Source organism: Triticum dicoccoides, chromosome 4A, assembly GCF_002162155.2.
Source record: "Triticum dicoccoides isolate Atlit2015 ecotype Zavitan chromosome 4A, WEW_v2.0, whole genome shotgun sequence".
Lineage (NCBI taxonomy): Eukaryota > Viridiplantae > Streptophyta > Magnoliopsida > Poales > Poaceae > Triticum > Triticum dicoccoides.
The window spans coordinates 710,137,992-710,153,989 of record NC_041386.1 but is presented as its reverse complement, the minus strand read 5'-3'; the positions used below and the strand labels follow the sequence as shown (position 1 = coordinate 710,153,989).

At 45.6% G+C, this 15,998-nt stretch overlaps 1 long non-coding RNA gene across 7 annotated transcripts; it reads left to right on the top strand.

Annotated features, from left to right (window-relative positions):
* Positions 1–3,357: 3,357 nt before the first annotated feature.
* On the top strand, positions 3,358–9,070 carry LOC119288073. 7 transcript variants are annotated; one of them, XR_005141091.1, is made up of 7 exons: positions 3,358–6,517; positions 6,628–6,727; positions 6,804–6,883; positions 7,005–7,056; positions 7,313–7,380; positions 8,272–8,376; positions 8,563–9,070. It is a non-coding gene; the product is annotated as an uncharacterized LOC119288073 (long non-coding RNA). The 7 variants fall into 7 exon arrangements; XR_005141092.1 differs by having other exon boundaries at positions 3,358–3,940; positions 5,465–6,883; XR_005141090.1 differs by having other exon boundaries at positions 6,628–6,883.
* The last annotated feature ends 6,928 nt before the right edge of the window (positions 9,071–15,998 follow it).

Below are 15,998 nucleotides of genomic sequence, written 5' to 3'. Positions count from 1 at the left end.
GCGAGGTGGCGGCAGGCGACGGCGTCGGGAGATCGAGAGGAGGAGAGATCAAAGTGGGGATGCGGTTCTGAAAATTTCCTTATATAGCAAAACCTTTAGTCCCGGTTGGTGGCACCAACCGGGACCAATGACCCCCTTTAGTCCTGGTTGGTGCCACCAACCGGGACCAAAGGTCACTTTTCAGCAGCCCAAAGGGCGGGAAGCAGAGGGCTTTGGTCCCGGTTGGTGCCACCAACCGGGACTAAAAGGTGGGCATTGGTCCCGGTTGGAGCCACGAACCGAGACCAATGGTCGTGTGCTGGCACGGTGCGGCACGAAAGTTTAGTCCCACCTCGCTAGCTGAGAGGGGCGCGCAGTGGTTTATAAGCCCCACTGCCGCACCTCTCTCGAGCTCCTCTCCACTGCAGGCTTACGGGCCTACTTACTACCGCGTTGCCTGATGGGCCTATTGGGCCACCCGCGGGCCTGAATCCTGGCCCATGGTGGGTTTCTAGTCGTATTCAGGCCGTGGGTGCCCAGTAGGAGGCACTTTTTTCCCTTTACTTATTGTTTCTATTTTTATTTTTTCCCAGATTTTTTGTTTTGTTTTCTGCATTATTTATTTTCTTTTGTTTTTTTGCTTTATTTTTTAATTCTTTTTTGCTTTTAGTTTTAGAACAATTTTAAACTTTCTGTTAGTGCCATTAGTTCTCAAATTTGAAAACACTTTTTTGTTTTTTTTGTTTTGTTTCGTGCTTTATTTATTTTATTTTGTTTTTACTTACAACAAAATACTTATTGTTGCTATTTTTTTCCCAGATTTTTTGTTTTGTTTTCTGCATTATTTATTTTCTTTTGTATTTTTGCTTTAGTTTTTAATTCTTTTTGCTTTTAGTTTTAGAAAAATTATAAACTTTCTGTTAGTGCCATTAGTTTTCAAATTTGAATACACTTTTTTTGTTTTCTTTTTGCTTTAATTATTTTATTTTTTTCCTGTTTTTTTCTTTTGTTTTCTGCATTATTTATTTTCTTTTGTTTTCTGCATTAAAGAATTTCAAATGAACTCTGAAAAAGTTGAAAGTTGAAAGTTGGCATGGTATCACGTGGGCCGAACCATAATGGGCTGCCTTTGGTCCCGGTTCGTCCCACCAACCGGGGCCAATGGTGGTCGGCCAGGACCAAGGCCCATTGGTCCCGGTTCGTCCCACCAACCGGGACCAAAAGGTCCAGACGAACCGGGACCAATGGCCCACGTGGCCCAGCCGGCCCCGGGGGCTCATGAACCGGGTCCAATGCCTCCATTGGTCCCGGTTCTGGATTGAACCGGGATTAATGGGCTGACCCGGCTGGCCTGGACCATTGCCCCCTTTTTAGTCCCACATCGCCAAGCGAGAGGCACTCGTAGCTGTTTATAAGCCCTGAGTGCAGAGACGATAAAGAAGAGGCTCAATGCTCACCTGCACATTGGTTCGCTTCAAGCCTTGAGGAATAGGGTAGACTACACGGAGCTATGTGCAGTGCAGTTTACACTATTCCGAAAGGCTTGAAGCGAATTAACTAGCATTGCGCCTCTTTTTTATTTTTAATGACTTATTACCACACAGAAATAAATAGAAAAATAAATATAGCAGAAAATAAAGAAACTATATAAAAAACTACTCAGAAATAATTAGAAGAAAAAATAGTTGTGATTAACTTTACTAAAATCTTTTTTATTTTTAATAACTTATTACAACTCAGAAATAAATAGAAAAAAATAAATATAGCAGAAAAAAACTATATAAAAAACTACTCAAAAATGAGCATAGATGTGCTTATAGAGAAAATTAGACCTAAATTCATAATAAATTTCTACTAACTTCAGAGAAATTCAATATGAATTTAGGTCAAATTTCCTGTATAAGGGCATCTATTTTCACTTTGAGAGCAGTTCAACAAGGCAGAGATGGAGGGGCTTATAAACCGGTGTGAGCCCCCTTCGGTTGGCGAGGTGGGACTAAACTCTGGCCGCAACGAGGACCACCCCTTTAGTCCCGGTTTGTGCCACCAACCGGGACTAATGGGCTGCCTTTGGTCCCGGTTCGTCCCACCAACCGGGGCCAATGGTGGTGGGCCAGGACCAAGGCCCATTGGTCCCGGTTCGTCCCACCAACCGGGACCAAAAGGTCCAGAAGAACCGGGACCAAGGGCCCACGTGGCCCGGCCGGCCCCCAGGGCTCACGAACCGGGTCCAATGCGCCCATTGGTCCCGGTTCTGGATTGAACCGGGACTAATGGGCTGACCCGGCCTGGACCATTGCCCCCTTTTCTACTAGTGGAAGTTGTACTTCACTGCCTCTCGGTTCCCATGCCCAGGGACCTCGGCTCCACCAACACTGCCACTGAGAATAGCCTCACGAAGACCGCCCCCGATTAGGACCTCCCACTGTCGCGCGGTCTTACCCCAACGACGTTCCCTAGCGGCGGCGGAGAGGGTTAAGCGACGAGTGACCATTAGGGTTCGGTTACCCTCCTGGACCCTCTTTCTTACACTTTTGCTTGATCCCTATAATTGTTTTTCTGTGAAAAGATCCAGATATATTATAAAAGTTCACTGGAAATGCAAATCATCTCAAACATAATAAATTTACATCGAGATTCCAAGATCATCGAAGGACCACTACCGCCGCCAGAACGAGCCGTAGTTGTGCTGCCATCGTCACTCCCCAATCAGAGCTAGCTTGACCTTGTCGATGACCGTCGAGAAGTCATCGTGCACATGTCCCTAAGGACCAACACTATTGAATAGAATTGCAGCACCAAAAACCACCGCACGACAAGAACGCCCTACTTCACCGTCCCAAGGAGACGTCAGGAATCTCCATCGACTACATTCAGACGGACAAATTCAGAAAGGATCGGAGCCCAAAAGACAAACATGAAAAAGAAGCGCTGCTATTCACCCGAGTGCCACACATGCGAGGACCAAAAACCCTAACCTACTACTAATTGAAGCGGAGGTACCGGGATTCCCCTTCCCGTCAGCGGCCGCCGGAGCGGTAGGTAAAGTGGAGGTGAATCCACAGGCTCGGCTGCAAACCCTGGAGGAGAAGAGTTTGCGGCCACGGGGGAGGAAACACTTTTGTCAACATTTGTTGGTATCCGCTTGATTGTATAACTATGTCAGCAAAATGAAATATTCGTCATTTTAGATAAACATGTTTCCAGAGAGTTCACATTAGTTTTGGGAAAGGTATTTAGCATTTTAAATTTGGCAATATGTAGACTTCATTTTTTATCTCCAAACCGGTGTGTCGCAGTTAATTTGTTACGTACAAATTTTTTTTGACGTGTTCGTTGTTCCTCCATGTGCGTGGGCACAGGCCCCAGCGCCGGCCCACCTGCTCTGCTTCCTCCCTCCCCCACCAACCCCTACCGCCGCCGCCGCCGCCGCCGCAGTCACCGTTCCCCACCCCTCCCCGGTCGGCCTCCACTACGCGCTCCACGGCCGAAGGGGGCGTAACACCGGCACCCTTCCTCGCCCCTCCTCCTAGTCCTAGGCCAGCTCCCTCCCTCACACACACTCTCCCTTCCATGGCGGATCGGCACGGCGAGGGCGGCGTGGCCTCGGCGCGGCGGCCGGGGCGCACAGACTTGGACGACCCATCGGCAGCGCGTGCAGGCGCACCTCCCGACCTCGACGCAGGTGGTGGGCCTCCTGACCCTGCTCATCGCCGGCGCAGCGCTGCTGCCTGCTGGTGCTGGCGGGGCTGACCCTCACGGGCGCAGTGGTGGCGCTCGTCTTCCTCGGCCCGCTGGCTGGCGCTGCTGACCAGCCCCATCTGGGTGCCGTTCGCGTTCGCGCTCCTAGTGGTGGCCGCCGCGGCGCTCTACTTCACCACCCTACTGTTGTGAAAATTGATAAACTTGATCTCATGCTTGTAGAGAAGGATGATTCAGAAAATCTTTCCAGCCCTACCAGGTTGTGATTTTGTGCCATCATATGACCATTCAGTAACTGATGTTCTTTTCTCAACTTCTTTAAAAGCACTGGATATGGACATGCTTATAAGATTGGTTTCACTGCACTTGATGTTCAGTAATAGCTAATAGGTACTTAGACATTCAAAAAAAATATCTGTAAGTCCCGTCACTCAGAGCTGCTTCTGTTAAAATGGTGATTATATTGTTAAATCATCCAGATAGTTCATGTTATTCATCATAGCTAATTTAAATCTTTCTAGGCTCTGTTTTCTGCTTTATAGTCTGTTTTTTCCCGTGTGTGCATGTCTGCACCTTTTGTTTTACTAATAATTTTTATAAATTGTATAACAGTTTCTTACTATGGATCACATGCAAATTTATTGAAGCAATATACCCTTACAAAATCTGAAGTAATATGGTATACTGGGCTTAGATTGCAAATGGCATGACTGTACAAGTACGCTGTGGACCTGGTATTGGAAACACTTGGAAAGTCTGAACACTTATTTGCATATTCAGTTTCATTTCTGATGACAAATGGGGCTAAACCTTTTTCTTTTGTCCTGAAATTACCTTTAGGCCTTTTCTGGTGACTTACTTGCATATTTAGTTTTTTCCTATTATTTGTTTAGAGAGTAAAACTGGATGCATCATTAAGGACAGGAATTTTAGTTCCTAATTTCTTTTCAGGTCACCTCCGCTAGCAGCTATAACATTTCGTAATTTTGTACGGTACACAAAAAACGAAAAATGGGGTGCTTTGGGCAGCTAAGGCTCTTAAATTTGGTCATAGATGGACTGTAGGAAAAGGAACCAAGATCAGGTTTTGGGAAGACAATTGGTTTGGCGCTTCCCCTTTATCTGTTCAATTTTGGCCTCTATATTCTATTTGTCACCAACAGTGTGTGTCTGCAGCTGATGTTTGGGATGGTCAAAACAGCAAACTTACTTTTTGTAGGATCTTTAACCCTGCCATGATGGAAGATCGGTACTGCCTAGAGCAGATCATCTTGGGAATTGCCTATACTGATTGTGAAGATGCTCTCATTTGGCAATATATGAACTAAAGGCAAATACACTACTGGTTCCCTCTACAGTATTATTAACTTAGAGGGGTTAAACCTATCTTTATTCCCTCAGTTTGGTCTATTGTGGTGCCCCCAAGAGTGCAGGTTTTCTTATGGTTTTTATCCCACAATAAACCTATGACAAAAGACAATCTCAGTAAGAGGGGGATTGAAAACCTCCCTGAGTGTGTCTTCTGTTCAGAACAAGGAACTATTACACACCTTTCTTTGATTGTGTGGTCGATAAAAACATGTGGCAACACATCTGTAATTTCTTTGTAATTAGTCTGGGAGATGACTTCCTTTCATTTGCCAGATACTGGCCTGCTAGTAAGAATCACACTGCTATTAATTCTGTCTGTGCATGTGCTTATGGAGTATATGGAAGATTGGAAATTCCCATATCTTCAAAAATGCCATGTGGACTGACATGAATAGTTTGGTGTATGATACAGGTGACTATCAGGCGGTGGATGATCCTTTTCAAAAAACATCATTTGGAGGGGCTGAAAAAAAATGTCCAATATGATAAATCAGCTCATACAAACCCCCTTCAGGCTGGGGGTGGGCTGATCTATGGAGGAGTGACGCAGCTGGGCAATGCAGAGGGGCTGGAGAGGTCAATGCTCAACAAGCTGTCGCTGTTTTCAAAACCTGCAGATGGCAACGAACCTTCCTCTCCTCACGGAAGAGATTGGAACCTCAAGCATGTGGTGTCCAGCCCAACTACGCCGCTAGATCTTACTGCTTCTCCAACACAATCCCCTCTGAAGAAGAAGGGGGCTGAAACAGTCTGGAAATGAAGATGGACTTCGGCTATGAACCTAACTCCATTGCAATCGTTTCCTAGATTGTCATCTTTCTCGTTTTTAATTTGGCTTTAGTTTTTGCTTTTCAATCTGCTCAAGCTGCGGCCTAATGAGCTGTAATAATCAGTAGAACTTTGCTAGATGTTTTTAGTTTTCCCTTCGGATGCGCTGTATCTCTGGTTTCGTTCAAGCAATGGAACCAGGGGGGCTTTGGCCCTCCTAGTAGTCTAAAAAAACGAAAAATAAAATGGCAGTTGTTCTTGCTAGATTAAAGTTGCACTTGAAATTGTAAAATCATTGTTTTCAGCCACTTGATTGAAATGTCGTTTATATAGGTTGTAAATTTGAAAGAAGCAAGGGATTTCTCCAGGAGCACAGGATTCATTTATGCTTTCATCGTTTGATACTCTCCTAGTTTATCCGAGCAAATTAATGTCTTCTTGTGCTGTCAGCTAATGTACTAGGACATAATCAATGAAGAATAGTATACACAATTTCTGATCTCCCATATTTTTTGTCTAACTTCACAGAAATTGGAATGGCAGTTACTTTCAGTTGATCTTTTACCCAACCCTGACATGTTTGCCGATACATGATTTAACTCTTCAAGCAGTCAAGATAACAAGCGAGATGATGATAGCAAAGCAAATGTTCTTTGGTGGTGAAAAGTTTTTGGCAGGAATATCAGGGGATTCTAATGTGAGTGTCTCTATCTCGAATATGATTTGTCAACTTTGAGAATTTGTTAATTGATGTTTTAAGTTCGTCATGTCTTGGCTTCCTCGCTTATAAATTTTGTCGAGCATCAGATAACTCTGCAACGAACGGAGCAGAACAGTCCACTTGTCCTGGAGGTTCAGCTACATGTTACTGAAGCTCTCTGTCCTGCTTTAAGTGAACCTTGTAACAGTTATGGACCATAAAACTTTAGCTTGTCGCTCAGTTCCTGTTTGTATCAGTCAAACCTGAAACGCATTTTTGTCAGGTTTATGGGCCTTTCTTTGATTCATGACTGGGGTATCTGCGTGCTTAGATAGAGCAGATTTAGATCCTAAGTCTCAACAGGTTTCTTTTTCTCATGTAGTTTTTATGATTGCATTCTATGTAGTAGAATTATCAGATATAACACATATGGATATTCTTTGCATTCTTACTCTTTTCCTTCTCCTATTTTGCCAACATGCAGAAGCAGCAGGATCTTCCATGGTAAACAGACTTCCTTTGCATTGAAGATGCTGGTAAGGACTAGCAGCCCAATCAACTTTGAATATGCTATTTATAGACATCTATAGTGACTCGTTTGTTGGAATTTTGTTTGCGTCAACAGAGTTTTAGCCTGAACTTCTAATGCAATCACTGTTCTTCTCACGGTTACATTTTTTTGCTTGTCTATTGAGTACTGTACGCTTCTCTGATTACATAATTATTCAGGCTTTCTTGTCAGAGAATTTTTTCTATTGTAGTCACCTAGTGTTTTTCTCATTATTTTTGAAGGGTAGCATTTCAGACAGGGAGAGTTCAAAAAACTCGTCTTGCATAAAGGTTGCTGGGCTGTTTCTGAGGTAAGATGCATACCGTGTTTATAGTGACGAAACTACACAAGTCATGAAGTTTATAGTCATTTACTTACTCTGTTAAATTAGATGGAAATCCAGTACAATTTATATCTATGCACTTCTTATATTACTTTGGCAATGTGAACTTCTGATATAACTGTGATAGAGATTTTATTTGAGCTATGGATATAATACTTCTTTCAATCTTTTTGTCAAAACCTGTTAGGAATACACACCTTTGCTGTGTCTCATGTGTGAATATTATTTCTACGTCGACACATTTTTTCGTCCTCTGTGGACATTGATACAACCATTTATACAAGCTGTTCCACCAGAATCTTTGCCTATGCCTGATTCTGGTGAATACTGATTATGCCTTCGTTTTTGTACTACTGCTTTTATCATATCAAGTTATCAACCGTCTCGGGGCCTAGTCTATTATGTTACTTTATCAGGTTAAAACATTTGTCCTCCAATTTATCCATTTGGGAATCAATTCTTGGAATTCGCTGCTGGGATTTCTTTCTTTTCATTTTATCGTCTTGAGACCACTCCTCTCCATCACCTCCAAAGTGTGCTTTGAAAACAGTCATCACATGCTAGCCTCTTACGGTGTGTCTTCTTCAACATTAACAGTGGAACATAATGTTCAACTTTTCTGTTTGATTAAATATTGCCTGTAATTTTGCATTTTAGGTGACCTTTCAGGAACAATCCTGTTTAAGAATTGCCTCATTGTTAGCTGATGGAGTTGTGCCCAATCACAGTGCCACATTTCCTGATTGCTCATTTAACAACCTGTCGTTTTCTCTCAAAGAGTTTGATCTATCTGTTCGGTTAGATGTAGAGGTGGACTGAGGTATACTGAGTCTTTACTGCATCGTTTCGGTATTACAGGACATGATGGTGGTCCAGGAGAAGGCCTCTTGAGAGGACTGAAGGATTTATCTTCTGGTCCACTTGGGAAACTTTTCACACCATCTCACGTCACTGACAAGGAAGGTAAGCATTTGCAACTTTCTAGATTGTAAAAGCTCTACTTTGGTTACTATTACTACTGAAACAATAACGGAGAAATGGTCCAAGTCCTTATTTCAGATGGTGGAGGAAGATCTTCCGTTTCTTGTTTTATTCCTTTCTTTTGTGTGAAAAGTGTTTCTCATTTCACCTTACCCCCTAATATTACAGAAGGAAGATCCGAAGACAATGACAGCAATTCAAAGTTTGATCTGGGGGTGCCAGATGATCTTGTTGTGTCAGTTGTTCTGTTAAGAAACTGGTTGTTCGCACTTGAAGGGACAGAAGAAGCACGCGATTGGTCTTCCCCTCGTAGTGGTGATCCTATTGGTAGGGATGATAAATGTGTGGAGGAACGTCGTACCCATCCTGGGCGACGACTGCGTGTTAATATAGGCCAGGGCGCGACTCCTGGCATAGCGTACAAGGTTGTTCAGATTACATGGAGACTTGGAGAGAAAGAGATAAAGAGATAAGAGGAGATTACAACCATATGACAACTAACTAGAGATCCTAGTCTAGCTTGGTTTGGACTCATCCACCGATGCAACCTGAACATATGTCACGGTGCAACATGTGTCGTTCAACACCCTCCCTTAATAACTTTGTTAAGTTGAGATTACGCTTGAATTCTTCAAAGTTTCTTGTGGGCAAGGCTTTGGTGAATCCATTTGCAACCTGATCTCGAGAATGTACAAAACGAATTTCCAATTGCTTATTGGCAACTCGTTCTCTAACAAAATGGAAATCAATTTCAATATGTTTAGTCTTTGCATGAAAAACAGGATTAGCAGACAGATAAGTAGCACCAAGATTGTCACACCACAAGCATGGGGCTTGAGTGTTTTTCACACCAAGCTCTCTCAACATGGACTGAACCCAAATGATCTCAGCTGTGGCATTGGCTAGGGCCTTGTACTCAGCTTTTGTGCTTGATCGTGACACTGTAGCTTGTTTCTTTGCACACGATGATATTAAGTTTGGACCAAAGAACACTGCAAACCCACCAGTAGAGCGTCTGTCATCTACACATCCTGCCCAGTCAGAGTCAGAGAAAGCAATGACAAGTGTGGATGAGGACTTGGTGAAAGTAAGACCAAGATTCATGCTGTTTTTCACATATCTCACAACACGTTTAGCAGCAGTCCAATGAGTTTTAGTAGGTGCATGAAGAAACTAACAAACTTTGTTTACAGCAAAGGAAATATCAGGTCGTGTCAAGGTCAAGTACTGGACTGCTCTTACCAAGCTTCTGTACCTGGTGCTATCATCAGGACTCAAAAGTTCTCCTTCTGCAAGTGACAATTTCTCTGTACTAGATAATGGAGTTGGTGAAGGTTTGCAACCTTGTAACCCAACTCTTCTCACCAGGTCAGTAGCATACTTTTCTTGAGAGAGATGGAGGCTATCACCTTGTTTCTTTACCTCAATCCCTAGGAAGAAATGCAAGTCTCCCAAGTCCTTGAGGGCAAATTCAGCACTCAAATCCTTCAGCAGCCCTGATGTTGCCTCATCAGATGAACTTGTGACTATAATATCATCAACATATACGAGAACAAATATGGATGTTTTCAGTTTATTGTAAATGAACAAAGATGTGTCAGACTTAAAAGGAACAAAACCAAGAGCTTGTAGTTTCTGACTGAGTCTAGAGTACCAGGCCATGGGAGCTTGCTTCAGTCCATATAGAGGTTTGTCAACTTTGCAAACATGAAACGGTTTGTTTTTGTTCTCAAACCCAGGAGGTTGTTTCATATATACTTCCTCTTCCAGAACGCCATGGAGAAACGCATTCTGCACATCTAGCTGTCGAAAGCTCCATCCCCTGGAAACAACAATAGAGAGCACAAGACGAATAGTTGCAGCTTTAACAACAGGACTAAAAGTGTCCTCATAGTCGATGCCATATCATTGTATAAAGCCTTTTGCAATGAGTCTGGCTTTGTAGCGATCTATGGTTCCATCAGATTTCCATTTGACTCTGAAGACCCACTTACAATCAGTCAATTTTTTTACCTTGTCATGGAGGAACCAGATGCCATGTGTGATTTTTCAGAAGTACCATGTGTTCTTCCATGGCCTTCTTCCACTTTGTATCACTGAGTGCCTCGCCAAGAGAGCGTGGTTTATCTGTAGAGCAGGCAAGACCAAACTTCGTTATTTGCTTGTAATTAACTGGTTTAGTTACCCCTTTTTGGAGACGTGTGTGTGAAGCAACAGGAGGTGCAGCAGAGATATCCGGCGTAGCAGATCCCCCGATGGAGCCCTCTGCACCGACCGCCTCGTCATCATGCAGGGCAGACGGATCGTCTGCGGCATCTGGAGCGGGAGGTGGCACGGGTGAAGTGGGGCGTGGCGCTGAAGATCCGAGGCTGCGCAGCACGTCCGGCTCAGGCTCATCATGCGGCAATGATGAGGCGGGCCCGGCCAAATCCACGTCGGATCACGCGTCTGGAGGCGCGTCAGGGGACCGGCCCGGATCAGCTTCGGAGGCCGCGCCTGGCGCCAGGTGACGGGGCTGCGCGCCGGTCGGCTGGCGGTGCTCGAAGTGGAGGGGCCCAGCGACTCTCGGTGCGCCGCGTGGGGGCGTCCAAGTGGTGCGGGCCGGAGGGAGCACCCAAGCCAGTGGCGAGGCGCGACGTGGCGGGCGCGGAGGCGAGGTTGCGGCGCTCGCCAGACGAGGCGGGATCCCGCGCGCTGCCAGTCTGGGGCGGCCCCGATCTCGAGGGCGATCCGCTGCCATCTTGCAGGGAACCAATCCCGAGGAGGATCTGCTCCCCAACCCTGGACACATAAAATGTGACGTGTTGGGAGCGTTTTCTTCATTGTTTTTGTTGATTTCTGCACCATTTTCTTCACAGTTTTCATCATCTGCATCATCACAAAACTCATGGACGTGGTTATGAGCATTAGTCAACATTGAGTCACTACAATTATTTTCCCCTTGGGTGATGCCGGTGAGACTAGAAGGCAAGAGAAGAATTTCTTTGCGAAGTAGAGCTCTGGCATTGGGGTGTAGGTCGGAGAAAGGGAACTTTGTCTCGTCAAAGACAACGTCCCGAGAGATATAAATGCGACCAGTAGAAACATCAAGGCACTTTACACCTTTGTGTTGAGCACTATAGCCTAGGAAGACGCACTGTTTGGAGCGAAACATGAGCTTGCGAAAGTTGTAGGGACGAAGATTTGGCCAACAAGCGCAACCAAACACACGAAGAGTAGTGTAGTCGGGTTTGGTGTGAAGGAGACACTCAATAGGAGTTTCATAGTTGATGACACGACTAGGTAGCATGTTGATGATGTGGACAGCCCCAAGGAAAGCCTCATCCCAAAACTTAAGGGGCATGGAGGCACCAGCAAGTAATGCTAGACCAACTTCAACGATGTGTCTGTGCTTGCGTTCACCAGAGCCGTTTTGTTGGTGAGCATGTGGGCAAGACACGTGATGAGATATGCCAATTTTCTGAAAGAAAGAATTTAACTTTTCATATTCTCCACCCCAATCGGATTGGAGAGCAAGGATTTTGCAATCAAATTGGCCCTCAACAAGAGCTTGGAAGTTCAGAAAAATTTGAAACACATCGGATCGCTTCTTAAGAAGATAAATCCAGGAAAATTTGCTATAGTCGTCTATGAAACTCACATAATACGTGTGTCTACCAACAGAAGAGGGGACAGGCCCCCACACATCGGAGAAAACAAGTTGCAAAGGCTTTGTAGAAATGCTGGTAGAAACTGGATAAGTTAATTGATTGCTTTTAGCCCTTTGACATGAATCACAAATTGTTTCGACATCACGCTCTCCAACATATGGGAGCTTATTTTTCCTAAGCAAACGCTCAACTAAAGAAAAAGATGCATGCCCTAAGCGATCGTGCCATCGTGTTGAAGACACTTTGGTGGCACTAAAAACTTGTTTATTGAGTCTTCTAATCTCCGGAATCAAAGGGTAAAGCCCACGAACGCATCTACCTCGATAGAGCACCTTTTTCGTTACCTGATCCTTGATCAAAAAGAAGTATGGGTGAAATTCAAGAAAGACATGATTGCCAATAGCAATACGATGGACTGAAAGAAGACTCTTTGAGGCACTAGGGACATGCAAAAAATTTCTAAGATGAATTTTTTGATGAGGGGTTTTAACAATTGAGTGACCAACGATGACTAATTTTCATACCTTCTCCACTTGCCGTGTGGATGTGATCTTTGCCATGGTACTTCTCACGCATGGTCACCTTCTCCAGCTCACTAGTGATGTGGTTTGTGGCGCCGTTGTCGACGTACCAATTCGTGTCGACGCCGTAGGAGCCATCAGCAGCTCCGGCCACCTTCTCATCCTGCGATGAGTCATCTTCATCTTCCTCAAACCGATACCAGCAGTCTTTTGCCGAGTGACCCGGCTTGCCACAGATTTGTCACCTGACTGTGTCGAGGCGTGATCTGTTGTTGGAGCTGCTGTTGCGGCGACCTCTGTTATTGGAGGAGGAAGACCGGCCGCCGCGCATGTTGTTGGCGCCGCTGCTGTTGCTGTTGTGGGCGCCCCTGCCCTTTCCGTTCCACGGTGGACCACGGTAACGAGAGCCCCCGCCGCGGCCGCGGGTGGCAGCATTGGCAGATGACTTGAAGCCACCTCCCGCGCCTTGGAAGAGAGCCACCCTTTGATCGAAATTGCTCATCTGTCCGAACAACTCGTCGAGGGTGACCGGAGTGGTCCTGGCGTCGAGGGCGGAAGCGGCTGGTACTCCATGTCAAGCGCGTTGAGGATATACGAGATGAGCTCATCATCCTTCAATGGCTTTCCAGCCGCGGCGAGCTCGTCGGCGAGTCCCCGCATGTACGCGAAGAAGGTAGCCACCGATTGCGTCCCCTTCTGCGCGTTGGTGAGGGCAGCTCGGATGTTGTTGACGCGGGACAGCGACGTCGACGAGAACATGCTCGCCAACGCTGTCCAGAGCTCTCGTGCATGCGCGATGGAAGTCACCTGCACTAGCACTTCCTTTGACAGATTATTTAGAAGATACCCAAGTACCTGCTGGTCCTCTCGGAACCAGACGGCATGGAGGGGATTGGGGATGGCTTCCTCCTTTCCATCCTTGTCCTTGCTGACAACGAACTCGGCCGGCTCCGCCGTGCTTCCATCAACGTATCAAAGACTCCAGCCCCTCTCAGCTGTGGCGTGATCTGGGTGCGCCATAAGACGTAGTTGGTGCGGGTGAGGCGCTCGGTGATCTGGCTGGAGAGAGGGGAGGAAGCAGCGGCGGATGAAGCCATGGCAGGAAGTTGCGGTGGAGAGGAGGAACGCTAGATGGGAAGAGTCAGCCTCTGTATACCATGTGGAGGAACGTCGTACCCATCCTGGACGATGGCTGCGTGTTAATATAGGCCAGGGCGCGACTCCTGGATAGCGTACAAGGTTGTTCAGATTACATGGAGACTTGGAGAGAAAGAGATAAAGAGATAAGAGGAGATTACAACCATATGACAACTAACTAGAGATCCTAGTCTAGCTTGGTTTGGACTCCTCCACCGATGCAACCTGAACATATGTCACGGTGCAACATGTGTCGTTCAACAAAATGCTGGCATAAACCTTCAGGAATCTGCACGTGTCAGCCAAAAGTAGTGACCGACCTAACTTGGGAGGTGCAGAGAAGGTGTCTGGACGAAAGAACATTTCCAGTGGAGTGATTTACGGTATATCCATGGCTGCTATACTTCTGTATTTCGATTTGTTACTCTCCTTCTATGTATTCTGACAGGCCGATATTTGTTGGTACCTTCAGGCTGGAATTGAAGGTTTACAGGCAATAAAACCTCGCTTGAGAAATCAATTCATTGGAATAGAAAATTAAATAAAGATCAATTAGGCGGTGGGAAACTGGGAATGCAAAGTGGATAATGGATAATATAAAGTTCTCAGTTAAAGAACCGGTAGGAATACTTCTTTCAATATTTTTGTCAAAACCTGTTGGGAATACACTGTTACTAGATACCTCAACTACTTATATCCATTTGAACACGCAGACTGAGGCCGTGGCAAAAAAAGAAGAGCTGGAGCACCTTTTCCATGATTTGCAGATCTTACGGTGATGCAATGGGGATGATCACTACTGGAATTCTCGGGCCCCTTAAGTTTGATAAGTCTCTTAGCCAGGGAACCATCGAACAGCTGAGGAACCTAGGTATGGAATGAACTACTTTACATGCCCTGGGCTTCACATTATTTTTTGGGTTGCTCTTTCAATGAGGTTTCAAGTGTCTTACAAACTCGTGCTACTGCAGGAACTGGAGGTCTGGACAGTATCTTTTCAACTAGCAGGCCCAGCAGGCAGAACAGCTTTGGCAGCGTCGGCACCCCTAGGACCCCTGGGACTCCAGTCTTTCACGCAGTCTCGAATGTGGCGTCCAAAGAGGCCCTGGAAGCGACAATCGCCTCGCTACAGAGTGACATTTCTGAATCCAAGGCCAGATGCGCGTCCCTAACCAGCGGGGAAAATATGCAGTCCCAGGTGACGCAAATGAGAGCCTTGATCTGAGTTGTAACATTGGTTTATTCATTGTGTACAGGCTGGGCAGTGGTACGGCTAATGCCATACTTCCCTCGGCGATTTTTTTCTCTTCTGTGTGCATCTATTACACGTTTCTTGGGGTATAAAGGTGGAAGGGTGGAATAAAGGGTGGATCTGGATTATGTTTTGTAACTGGAAGGGTGGGTGCAACAGCAGAAAAATTTGTAGCTGGAAGGATGCAAGGTAGTAGGAGTTTGGTCTAAAGTAGCCACTTGAAAGAGTGGAATTGTTATTTGTATGTAGAGCTCTTTTACGGTGATTGGAGAGTTACTTTTTGTAATTTTATGTAACTCCTCCTTCGATTTGTTTCCACCGTTGATTTTACATGTCAATTAAAAATATTAAGTTTAATCAACAAGGGTATTATGGTCCTCAAAAGAATTCCTGTCAATGCTAGTTCAACCGCACGCATCTATCCTTCCCCATCTCGCGAGAAAGGCGGCGGCGGCGCGAGGATCTCCGAGACGGCGGCCAGCGCAAGGTCCTGGAGGCGAAGACGCGCGAACCCCCAGGTGGGTTTCGTTGTAGTGGCCGCTCCCCCACTGCACCGCCGACGCTGGTGCAAGATCCTGGAGGTGACGACGCCGGCGCAAGGTCTTGGAGGTGAATCACAGATTGGGCTTGGTCGTAGTGGTCGACGAACGGACCAAGGTACTTCGGCCGCTTCCCTCATCTCTTCCTTCCCTCCCTCCTAGATCCAGGGTAACAGTTTTGGGTGTTCAAATTCAGCGCCTGCGGGATACAACATACAAGTTGGAGACGCTCGGTCCGGCTCTGCAGTCAGTATGATGTCGATATGATCTTGGTGGTTCCTCTTGTGATTGTTACAGTAACAAAAAGAATGTGACCAGTGTGGCAATATTATTTGGATTTCTCACAGATTGGAGCAGTTGTTGTTCAAATTGATCGCTACCGCTATCTTACTTGCATATGAAGTTCAGTAAATGCATCCTAGTTGTGTCATCTCGTCTTCAAAATATCGAATATTAGACAAAAAAAAAAGATACTGAGATGAGATCAGATATTATTATGAATGAT